Here is a 12,018-nt window from a genome sequence, read left to right on the forward strand (position 1 = left end):
TGCTAGAGCTTTCAGGTTTATTACTAGGTGTTTGCATTTTCTTTCTTCGGGGCATCAATTAGTGCTAATAATGCTTCACTATGCCCTTTGAATTCCTTCAAACTAATTTTTAAAACCAATCTTATGCAAAATGTAAAAAAACCTACACACCTTTTTCCACTTTGTAAGAGCTTGCTATTGAATCTGTTGTATCCCTATAATTGCAAATCTCCAAGATCTGAAATCCAGACCCAAGGTTTAGAGCAATTTCGCTCAAATGGGTTTGTTTTGCAGTGCTTAAAACATCGCAGAAAAAAAGTTATAGTGCAAATTCCACGATGACCTGTTTGGAGCAGAAAAACCCTAGAATCCAAAGCCTTTAATACCAAATGTTATGCAACCAGCTCACAAAATAGAAGAAAAGATAGATGAGCGCCTTCAAAATAAACCTCTTTGAGGGGGCAACCTCATTTACATTACAAAAATGAACAATTCTTGGATGATACAAATGACTAAACCTCCTTCCTATATATAGGAGTCTAAGGGGTCACAATATAATCAAAGTCGACATAACAATAATAACATAAGGGCACAAAAATAACAATAGTGGGCTTCTATGGGGCACACTAATAACAATATGGGGACAATAGGGGCACAATAATAACAATAAAGGCTACAATGACAATAGTAATGGGGGAATCACTAGTATTGTAGGGACATAACATCAGATTTGGTTGAAATAGGCTTCTTGACCAAATCAAGCCACTTAATCCACTAGACTTTTGATATCTTCAACCTTTATCACCTTCTAGAAGCTCTGTTATCATAAAACCTAACCCTGACAAGTTGTTGATCAGGTAGACCTTGAGTAACTATTTCAAACCAACTTTTGGCTAAGGCTTAGCCTCCTCAACCTGAGAGGGCTCTCTCACTAGGTTAAAGATTTTGATAATAGAATAGATGGCTAACTCTATGAAACAAATAAAGGAGTATTAATGGTTGAAACACAGTCAATAAACATCCATTGGGCTTATGGAGTCAGAAAATGCTTAGTATGACAACAACATTAGCTGAACATGGAAGTCAGGGCATCAAAAATTCAATATATCATTTAACACATAGAAACATGTAGGAAACACAGCCTACAAATGCATGAAGGAAGTTAGAGCATAGCCAATGAGTTCTAAGTATCATACATTCATACTACTGCAAATTAGGAAATGAGGACAAACATAAACGAGCTACCATTGAACTCTTTCTGAATCCTGATAAGTAAAGCCAAAGTCTGTATTCATAAAAACATAATCTTCTACAATGACACAATATGAGTGTTTTCTATGAAAATTTCCAACCCTTGGTGAATTACAACTCTTGTCATATATAGAGTTTCCATACAAGCTTGAATTCCTTCCTCCAACAAGAGGGGAATTCGAATTTCTCTAGACCTAACACCTATTTAACTTTAAACAAACTATTAATTATAATTGACTATAAACTAATAGTCTTAAAGACCTAATTTGACTAGGAGTGTAACTCCTTATCTATGCTGGTAACAACCTTAGCTATGAAAACAAACTCATTCTTTAACATATGTCCCTCTTCATCTTTGTCTTGAGTGATGACTTTAAACTTCATGCTGGCCTTTGATTGCTTGTTCTTTAACTATCCCTGGATACTAGGAAAACTGCCCCTGTTTTTTCTGCTTTGGCCTCCAAAGTGGTTCCTCAAATTCTGCTAACCATCCTATCCCTTTAATAATATGTGATGCCTTGAATTAGACCAAAGGTCCTACTCATTTACTCGTGCTAAGACAAAACCCCTTAGATGCTAGTTGAAGCATGACAACTATCTGAGCTATGAAATGACTGTTGTTTTTGTAGCTCGGAGTTTGGAGTTATTAGATGCTTCTCATTCTTTGAATTTTCCTTTGCCTAGTATTCCAAAATTCTGATGTGGCCCTTTTGTATCTTCTACAGTAGCATTCTTTCATACTGGTTCCCACCTTTCATTTCAAAATTGATTCAAAAAGCAAAACTGGCATCTTCAGCAGTTTCGTAGTGCGCTACGAAACTGTTGTGCATTATATGTCATTTTTAGCAGTTTCGTAGCATGCTACGAAACTGCTATGTGAGTCAAAAACACAGTTTTTTGTCTTTCTTGGGATTTTTAATGACTTCTCCATATGCTAATGAGCCAACCAAAACTGACATTGTCCATCCAAAAATAATCTTCAATCTTCAAAAAGTAAGTTTTGTATCAAAATTGTGTCAAAATTTCTTCACTTACTGTCAGGTTCATTTATGTTGAGGCTGTTCTTCTGGTTCATTCAGTTGAATCTTCAAATCTTCAATCTGTCTTTTCATCATTCAGATTCCAGTTCTCAATTTTGCATTGACCCTTCTCATATATCTTGCCTCTTTTATTGCAGGGACCGTCCAACTAAAATATTGAGCATGACAGCTAATTAATTCGGGTATTGAGACTGTTTTATCTTCCCACAGAGCCTCCATTCTGTTGAAATTGGCTTCCTTAACTACATGTTTCCTTGATTTTTTTTCTAAGTTTGGCAATCTCAAGATTGGCAAGCTTCAGTTTCCTTTTTACCTCTTCAAAACCACATTCCTCCTACTGAGTGATAACTACCTTACCTCTGTCATCTTTGTGCAGTTGTGATGATGTTTCTGATGGAACCACAGGTTCTTCATGTAATTCTGCTACCTCCCCTATCTCACTTGCTTCTGGCTATGCCTCTTGTATCCTTCTTGAATTCCTTGTCTTAGGTCTTCTCGGCTTGAACACAAACTCTAAGACCTAGTCATCAAATTTAAGCTTTTTGGAAGATTTAACTCTTTTGGTTTTGTTCTTGTTGGCTTCAAGTAGCTCTGCTTGGACCAGAGGAGCCTCTTCTATATCAATGGTCTGGAGGAGATCATTCAAACTTCCCTTTGAAGCTGGGCTTTCATCAACAGTCACAGTCTTCCCCTTTTTGCTAATTGACTTCTTTTTACTCTTCTTTGGAAAGTTTTATCAACAGATTGCTCTTGTACCACCTCATTGATCTGAACCTTCTTCCTCTGTGACTATTGGAGTGTGTCTTAAACTACTAGTGGTGTCATAGGCTCCTTCACCTGCTTTCTGGCTTTCAATTTTACAAATCTTCTTGATCTTGTTTCCTCTTGATGACTTACTGCTGGTGAAGAAATATCCTTAGCCTTGGGGCTAAGTCCCGTTTCAGTTTTAAAGCCTGTCATAAACAAGAAAGCAGACCATTCTCTTCCAATCTTCTGAAGCTCATGTAAAACAATCAACTTGATCAACCCATGATGGAATAAGGAGGTTTCACAAGCTTCTTTCTTCAATTGAACCTTATCAGACATTTTGCCTAAGCTACGAAACAGAGAAAAAGGTAAATCAAGAGATATATTTCCAGTGAAATGTAAGAGGAGCTTGAAATGGTAAGAGTACACCTTATGGTATCTCCCCTGACAGGTAAAATATCTTTGGATGCATGTCAACAGGTTGGCATAAGAATCGTTTACATAGCTTTTGGGCACTGATTTGGTTAAATACAAGCCTATGAATTATGGTTTCAAAAATTCTTGGCAAGGTGCCATTTTGAATTTAAAGTTCTTGAACCATCTTTCCTGGCCTATTAGTATCTTGGTGACTGCAAATATGACCTCATGAGAAATTGGAATCTCTAGTACTCCAACTCTTGAATTCAAACCAGTGAAATTGAAAGAAAAATCTTTGGTTACTTAAACGTAACCACCTTGAAGTTTTTCACAGAATCTCCAACAACCCACATGTTTGAATGCATGTTTAACCTCTCTGCTTCTCATGAGCATATCTAAACCTTTAGGCTCAGCTCTAAGACACCGGCCTAATCTGTGATTCTTCCTTTCTTCATACATGTCTATGAAATCCCTGCAAGAAAAAAACCTGCACTGTATTGGTTTGAGCACTGCCTCGCTTGAGCTTTCAAAAAGTTCTAATGAGTGCCATCCTTAAGCTTGCTAATTGTCTTCTTATGCATGAAAGGAACACGGGAAAAACCAAGACTAACTCACCTCACCTCAATTTTTTTGAAATCTGAAAAAATGTGTACAAGACATATAACAAATCTAATGATGAGAATTAATGGCTGCATGTGATAGGCATGGTTCAAAGACTGACACATGGTGATGAAACATTAATAGATTTTGATGGAAAAGACAGCTAGACAAGATCTAGCACGAATCCCCGATTTCGTAGCGCAGCCAGTGCAAATTCTAGGTTTTGCACTACAAAATCTCCTAGTTACAAATCCCTGTTTTCATGGCGCACATAGTGTATTTTTATGAGTTTGCGCTACGAAAACTCCTAGTTGATTTCGTAGTGCATGCCAACTTTATAGTCTTAACACATGACACCTATAAACCAATATGGGACTAATGATAGTTAAAAAAAAGATTGTTTACCTTATTTAACGATGGAAACAAGACTCTATCCTATGTTTTAGACTCCCTAAACAAAACAGTAGAAATGACTTGACCAAGACTGACTTACAACTTTGAAACCATACAAGTTGTCCAATTTTTTTTTATAGTGATAACAAGCTCCATTACCATTTCTGACCATATACCAAAACGTTCTGACAAATAACATCACCAAAAAATCAAAATTAGTTGGGTAACATGAGGAATGCAGAGAAATTACTATGAAAATCATTAGTCACTCCCACAACACAACCTCCATGCGAATGGAACTCCTCAGTCGCACCCATAGGCTTGTATACAAGTGACTGGAGCTTTCAACCGCTCGCATAGGCTTGGCTCCATGCAGCTGTGGCTAAAGATGGCCTAAAATCAGTCAACTCAGCTCAAAACCAACTCCACCCTTTTCCAAAGATTGACAAGCCTCTATAGGACCTTCGGAAGTCACTGACACCTCTGCAACACTTAACCAGATAACTTCCACATCACTGTCATCCTCATCGGGAAAACTAGGTTGACTAGTATGCCAACTAACAACCATACTAAACATATGGGCCATAAAACTTCTCCAAAAACACTCAACCATAAATATGTAGCTCTAAAACATGTTAGGCATCCTCCAACACCTGTACAACCATCTCAAGCATCCACTCACACATGTAGATCCTTTCCAAGACCAAATTATAACTTCATCAACATGGGAGACCTACGCTAGGATATGGAGACCATGGATACCTAGTCAACAAGGCTACTGAACTCTAACTCTTGTAGAAACCATGAAGACCTGTATGTAACAACATGATCAAGAAGATCACATCATGGGAAGGCCTCCAAGCTAGTGTGGTTCATCGTCAGGACAAGTTGAAGAATCAGATCATGGCTACATGTTAAATAGGCATAGCAGATCTTGCAACGGCTAGGTTTAACTGGAAAAAAACTATATTAGACTAGACTGGACAAACGTCTATAATTGACCAAGAAATAACTAGATTTGACTAGTCAAATTATTTAATTATAATAATATTATTAGATAAATAGTTATCCAATGTATTAGTGTTTAATATCAATATATTTTATAATGTTCTGAATGTCATTAAAGTCTAGAATGCTAAATACGAATATTATTTTAATACTTTTTGGTTGGTATTGAGTGTTATTTTAAGTAAAATGTTAACCATATTTGAGTTAAAAAAAATAAATCTGGGGACTATAATAATGAGTAAAATGTTAACATATATTAATAGATCTAGGGATTATAACTATTAGTAATAGTATGGATTTAATATTATCCTTAATAACTAAAATAATAATATTAAATATTATTAAATTATTATTATTATCATTAATGGTTTGAGAAACTTCTTAATATAGATTTATTAGTTAAGCTATCTAAGGAGAACTTAAACTTACTACTTAAATCTAAATAATTATCATATAATGGATAATTTTAACCCATTCAGTTCGTCATGACAAGGACAATCTCATAAATATAAGGAAAATAAAATGAGGGAGATTTCCAAAGAGGATCAAAAACTCAAATAAGAATTAAGGAGAAAGAAAATAGGTTAGTTAGAAGCTTCACTACAGGATAATTAGGGAAAAAAAATTAGGTCAAGTCATTAATAGAGGCAGGGAGTTAGGGGGAGAGACAAATAGGAAGAGACGGCAGGGATCAAACAACTACTGATCTTCCAACCATCATCCCTATTGAGATTAATTGGCCTTTTTTCAATCTCAATGGCTTCCCTAAATTTTCAGTGATGAAACTGTGCAACCTTAGCAATAACCCAGGCCTCCTCAATACAAGCATGACGTTTAGTCTTCTCTGCATGCTCCGCTAGTGTGGAAGACTTGGTTCTCCCATGTTTTAGGTATGTTTCGTGCTCATTAATCCTTTGATTAATGGAGCGTCCAGTCTCACTAGTGTAAGGGGTCCCACAGGAACAAGGAATAATATAGACACCCTTCATGTCCTTAGGGTTGATAGGATCCTTCATTGATCAGAGGGAATTATGAATGGTGTTAAGGGGTCTAAAGGTCGAGGGAACATTTTGCTTCTTAAGAATACTAGCAATCTTATCAGTGGTCACTTCGATAAAAGGTAGATGGACCCCTCGGACTCGATCTTTAGGCTATTTTTTAACCACTGAATTCTTGTAGGCATTAAGGAAAGCTTTCTGACCGAGGTGTCTACTATAACCATTCCCAACAAAGACATTAAGGAGATGGGATTTCTCTTTATCGAAGCTCTTTTCATCAAAGATTCTCAGGGCACGAGTAGTAAAGGTGTTGAGAATGCCCAACTTTTGAGCAGGGAAATGATGGGAACATGCATGAAGATACTGCTCATTATGAGTTTTCTTCCGAAACACTGGGTGGGAGAGGGAACCGTCAATATTCTTCGAAATAAGAATATCAAGGAAAGGGAGGCAACCATTGACTTCTTGTTCCATGGTGAATAGAATGGTGGAGGATTGATTGTTGAGATGCTTTAAGAAGAGATCCAACTCCTCTTGGTGATGAGACCATATGACATTAGTGTTATCTACAAATATTTTCTAGAGTTTGGGTAGGAGATGGGTTGAGGCTAAAGATTTGGATTCAAAATCTTCCATAAAAATATTAGCAACAACAAGGGACAGGGGTGAGCCCATGGCAACACCACAGGTCTGCTCAAAGAACTCGCCCTCCAAACTAAAAAAAGTGGAACTGAGTCAGATCTCAACAAACCAAGCAGTATCAGGATCTATGAGACAATTGATAACCTCCATGGCCTCCTTTATAGGGATGCAAGTGTAACGGGAGACTACATCAAAACTCACAAGAATGTCCCTAGGGTCAAGCTTTATTCCTTTGAGCTCTTCAACAAAGGACGCAAAGTCTTTGATGAAGGACTCTATAAGGCCAACTAAGGGTTTAAGCTTCAAGGCAAGGTATTTAGCCAGAAGGTAGGTAGGACCACCAATGGTGTTGACAATGGGCCTTAGGGGAGCCCCCTCCTTATGAATAATTGGAAGCCCATAGATCCTTGGAGTAATGGGATTGCTCTCAATGAGTTTATGGCAAAGGGAACTCATGGAGCTACTGGACTTGATGGCAAGAGCCACAGTCCTAGATATCTTCTTTAGAGGGTTCTTGGGAATATTTTTATAGCTTCCACTATTATACAGATGATATAACATCTTCTTGCGGAAATCCTCTTTGTCGAGGATGACAACAGCCCCTCCTTTATCAGCTTTCAGAACTAAGACATCATTGTTCTGGTTTAAGGATCTGGCCAACCCAAAACCCGACAACGTTTCTTCCTTAACTCCCTATCAGGTTGAAAATTTATCTCTAGCTCCGCTTTCGGTTACCATTCCCTCCTTAACTGACTCTTCTAACTCTCCTTCTATCCCTCATAAGCAGTTCTTGCTTTCTGTTGATGGTAGTATTAGTAATACAATTAAGTCTGATAACATTAATAATAACATTGTATTGATTAATAATAATAGGAATGATAATAGTAATAGGATTAATTATTTAGAAGTCAATAGAAATAATAATCTCTATAAGGAACACCATAATTGTGATCTTAATAATCTAGAAATAGGTTTAATATTATGTAGTAATAATAATAATAATAATGTATCAATTAATAATAATAATAATAATTTATCGACTTTTTTTTTTCTAAGTAATATTATTCTATTGATAAAAATAAAATTAAAAATACAGTGAGGCTCCGGCCTCTGTGGTGCTGAACAGAGTTATGTCAAAATTTAATCAAGAAGACAAAACTCGACTGCCCACCGAGGGGAAACCAGTCCGAGTGAACCCATTGTAAAATGCCCATGTAGGGGTCTCAATTCTTAACCTAAAAAGGCCCACACAGAGGTCCTAAATCAAAACCAATCAAAATGAGCCACATGGTTTGAAAAAATAGTAGAGAAAAAACCCCATGAAATAAAAAGAGAGCGGCGAATCGAAACTTGGCAACTTGACCAGCAGTTTGTTTGGACCCCCTAGGTATCATCTGGTGGAGGCTCCTCCACAATGTGACATGCATACTCATACCAGTCATCATCCTCTGCTGAAGTTCCGCGCGGGATGCCACCGACTGCTTGCGAGCTGGCCGAACTGCCCTTGACTACATGCTTGCCTGATGTGCCGCTCGGGATGCCACCAACTACTTGCGTGCCACCTGACCTGCCTTCAATTGCATGCTTGCCTCCAGCCATATCCTCGCCATGAAGAATACTTTCATGACCATCCTTGTTCTTCTTATTTTCCTTTTGCTACTTGCTGTTTTTCCCTTTCTCTAGTCCAGGTTCTCGGGTCTGAGCATCCTACTCATCCTGCGGACTGATTTCTTCACTGAAGGTCACTGTGACAATGGAAATAATATCGGGACGATGCAATGTAATGTGAAAGTGAAATTGGGTCGTGTGGTGAGAGGGGTGAAGGGGGGTAGGGAGGTTGGCCGTTTGGGTAGTAGCGTTCGTTCTTCTGGCACCATGGGTCTGTGCCCGACCTCTACTGCTACGCATGTCAGGGTGTCTGGCAAAGAAATGACCTCTAGAATGAATAGAAGAAGGGGATGAGGAAGGAGTTGCTAGTTCAGGGGTGGGTGTCAAGGGGATGCGAATGCTTCCTCCGCGACTACCACCTCTTTTGCTACGCATTCGATGGCGAGTACGTAGCATGGCTGGTTGACGGTTGTTGGTCTGGGCCAAAATGACTATGTTGTTATCAGTGATTACAGTAGGGTAGGTAGAGCTTACTATGGAATTGATGAGGCTATTCAGAAGAGATGCAGAAGAAACCTAGGAAGAATTTAGAGCACAGTGAGTGGTTTGGGAGAAATGGAAGCCATTCCCCAAATCAATATAGCTGAGAATCCAATAGCGCCTCCCTATAATTGTGCGTGAGCTCAGCTCCGCAGCATGAGGGGGGAAAGAGCAATTTAGCGGGGATGGGATGAATGGATTATGGCTTGCAGAAGCCATGGCCTTATGCCTGTTGCGAATTCCTTGACTTGAGCACCATAGTAATGGTGCCTGTAGGCCGATTGTGGCTTGCCATAAATTGGCATGGAAGGGGACACGGGTGGCCATGTGGCCTGGTAACTTGCTGTCCTTCTATCTAATCTGCATTAACGTCAATTTAATCACCCGCATCCAGGTATTCCTCTTCGTTTTGTACTAGTTCATTATATTCTTGTAGCTAGGAAGCATTGGTGATTATGTTGAGTGAACCTGTATGTAGAGTCCGATCACTGTCCACCCCCAAATTTGCCAAGAGATCAGCCACTTTGTTGCCTTCTCTTTTGATGTATTTAGAAGTGAGTGCTTTGTTAGTGGTAAGCCATTGTTCTATGAGCTCTAATCTTTCTGCCAATCTCCAACTGCTAACCACTTTGTATGCCGGGGTCCCCTGCAGGATCTGATTAGCCATATTAATAAGAATCTGAGAGTCGACTTCGATTACTAAGGGGAAGAAGATCTGTCATTGAGCTAAAAGAAGCCCTTGCCATAACCCCTATATCTCTACAGAATTGTTCATATCCCATCCAATTGAGCCCAAGAAAATTAAAAGAGGTTTGCCTTTGTGATCCCTGAATATTCCTCCATATCCTGCTCTGCCTAGGTTACCTTTGGAGGCCCCATCAAAGTTTAATTGTATCATATTATGTGGTGGAGGGATCCATTTGTTTGGAATATTGTGATGTAAAGAGGATTTACTATGTTTCTCCTGTACCTGGTTCATCCGAAGATTCCAATTTGTCCATATATTCTGCTCCTGTGGAAGGGAAGGAAAGTCCTCTTCATTCCAAGTTTGGAGCATTAAAGTTTCCTGAAGGTTGTTGCAAAAGCTACTCCATAGGACTTCTAATGGTGTACATTGATCTTTGAAGATGCGGTAGTTCCTTTCTTTCCATATAGACCACATAAGAAGACCTGGGATGATTTTCCACAAAGAGTTTAACAGTTTTCTCTTGTATGGATTGATTGCCCAGCTACGAATGGTGTTGGTAATATCCTCTTTAATTCTTCCTTCTTTTTGGCATCTAAAACTTTCTTTTTCCCAAAGTCTATTTGCCAAATTGCAAGAGTTCATGAGGTGCTGGATGGTTTCTTCCTGTTGTTTACAGTTAGGGCATATGGAGGGCCCATGGAAACTTTTTTTCCTTAGATTGTCCCAAGTGAGTATTTTTTTTTGACATAACAACCAAAGGAAAGTAGAAACTTTGGGCCAAATGTTGGGGGACCATACTTTGTCCCAGAGAGGATCCTTGACTGTTTGATTGCCAATTATTAGTTTGTATGCCTCTTGAGTGGTAAAAGTTCCACGTGCATTATAGCCCCATCGTATTATGTCCTTCTTGTCAGAAAAATGAATTTTCCTATTGATAAGCTCTGTCTCCAAATTCTTATGAATAGACTCTGTTCCTTGCCTGATGAAGTGAGTCGTGCTTATCCATTATCTGTATCCCTGATTAAGAGTAGGAATCCAGTGTTGGCTAACTTTATCCATCTGATGCTCATCCCATCCTGTGTTTGGTGAGGTCTGATCAGGTCACTCAGTTTAGGTCTCTACTGCCAAGAGTCATCCCAAAAACGTGCATTGTTGTCGTCCTTTATTTCCCAAAAGCTATGCTGTTGGATTATAGCTTTGTGCTGACTGACCGCATTCCAAATTAAGGAACCTTTTCCCACTTTTGTTAGTCAAATTAACTCATCTTTCGGTCAGTTGTTTGCATATTTGGCAGTCCAGAGGATGACCCAGGGTGTGTGTGGAGTAGAAATCCATTTCCACCATAATCTTGCTCCCATGACTGCATTGCTGTGTTGAGGATCTCAGAGCCCAGTGCCCTCAGAAAATCTTGGAAGGTAAACTGTAGCCCACTTGACTAGTGCCCATTTTCTATTTTGTCTTGGGGATCCCCATAAAAAATTTCACTGTAGATTTTTTATTTTCTTAAGCACCCATTTTGGTATTGCCAAAACAGAGAATAGATAAAGAGGCATGGATTGCAGGACAACTTTGACTAATACTAGACCACTGACCATATTGAGGGCTCGATACGTCTAGGGTGAAAAGTGAGCCTCTAATTTTTCTAGGAGCAGTTGCTAGGAGGAGTGCTTTAATGCAGATTCCATCATGGGTGCACCCGGATATTTAGAAGGGAGAGAGGCAACCGAGAATCCAAAAATGCAGGCTATCGAAGATTGAGTGATGGAAGGGGTATGAAAGAAAAATATTTGGGATTTGAAATTATTAATGCTGGCACTAGATGCTTCAGAGAACTCATTCAGAAGGGATTTTATTTTAAGGGCTTCTTGAATCGAGGGATGTCCAAACAACATGTTATCATCCACAAATTGTTGGTAGGTAAAAGCAAGGGTATTGGGGAAGGAAATACCTCTGAGCTGCTATGATTGAAGAGCATTTTTGATACTTTTGCCTAGCCCTTCCGCCATTAAGACAAAAAGAAAGGGGGAAAGAGTATCTCCTTGTCAGATGCCTCTAGAGGGATGAAAGTGGGTGAAAGGTATGCCATTGACTAGAATGGAGAAAATAG

Source organism: Pinus tabuliformis, chromosome 4_1, assembly GCF_031772625.1.
Source record: "Pinus tabuliformis cultivar Carrire ecotype Pingquan chromosome 4_1, CPIR1, whole genome shotgun sequence".
In the NCBI taxonomy this organism is placed as follows: Eukaryota; Viridiplantae; Streptophyta; class Pinopsida; order Pinales; family Pinaceae; genus Pinus; species Pinus tabuliformis.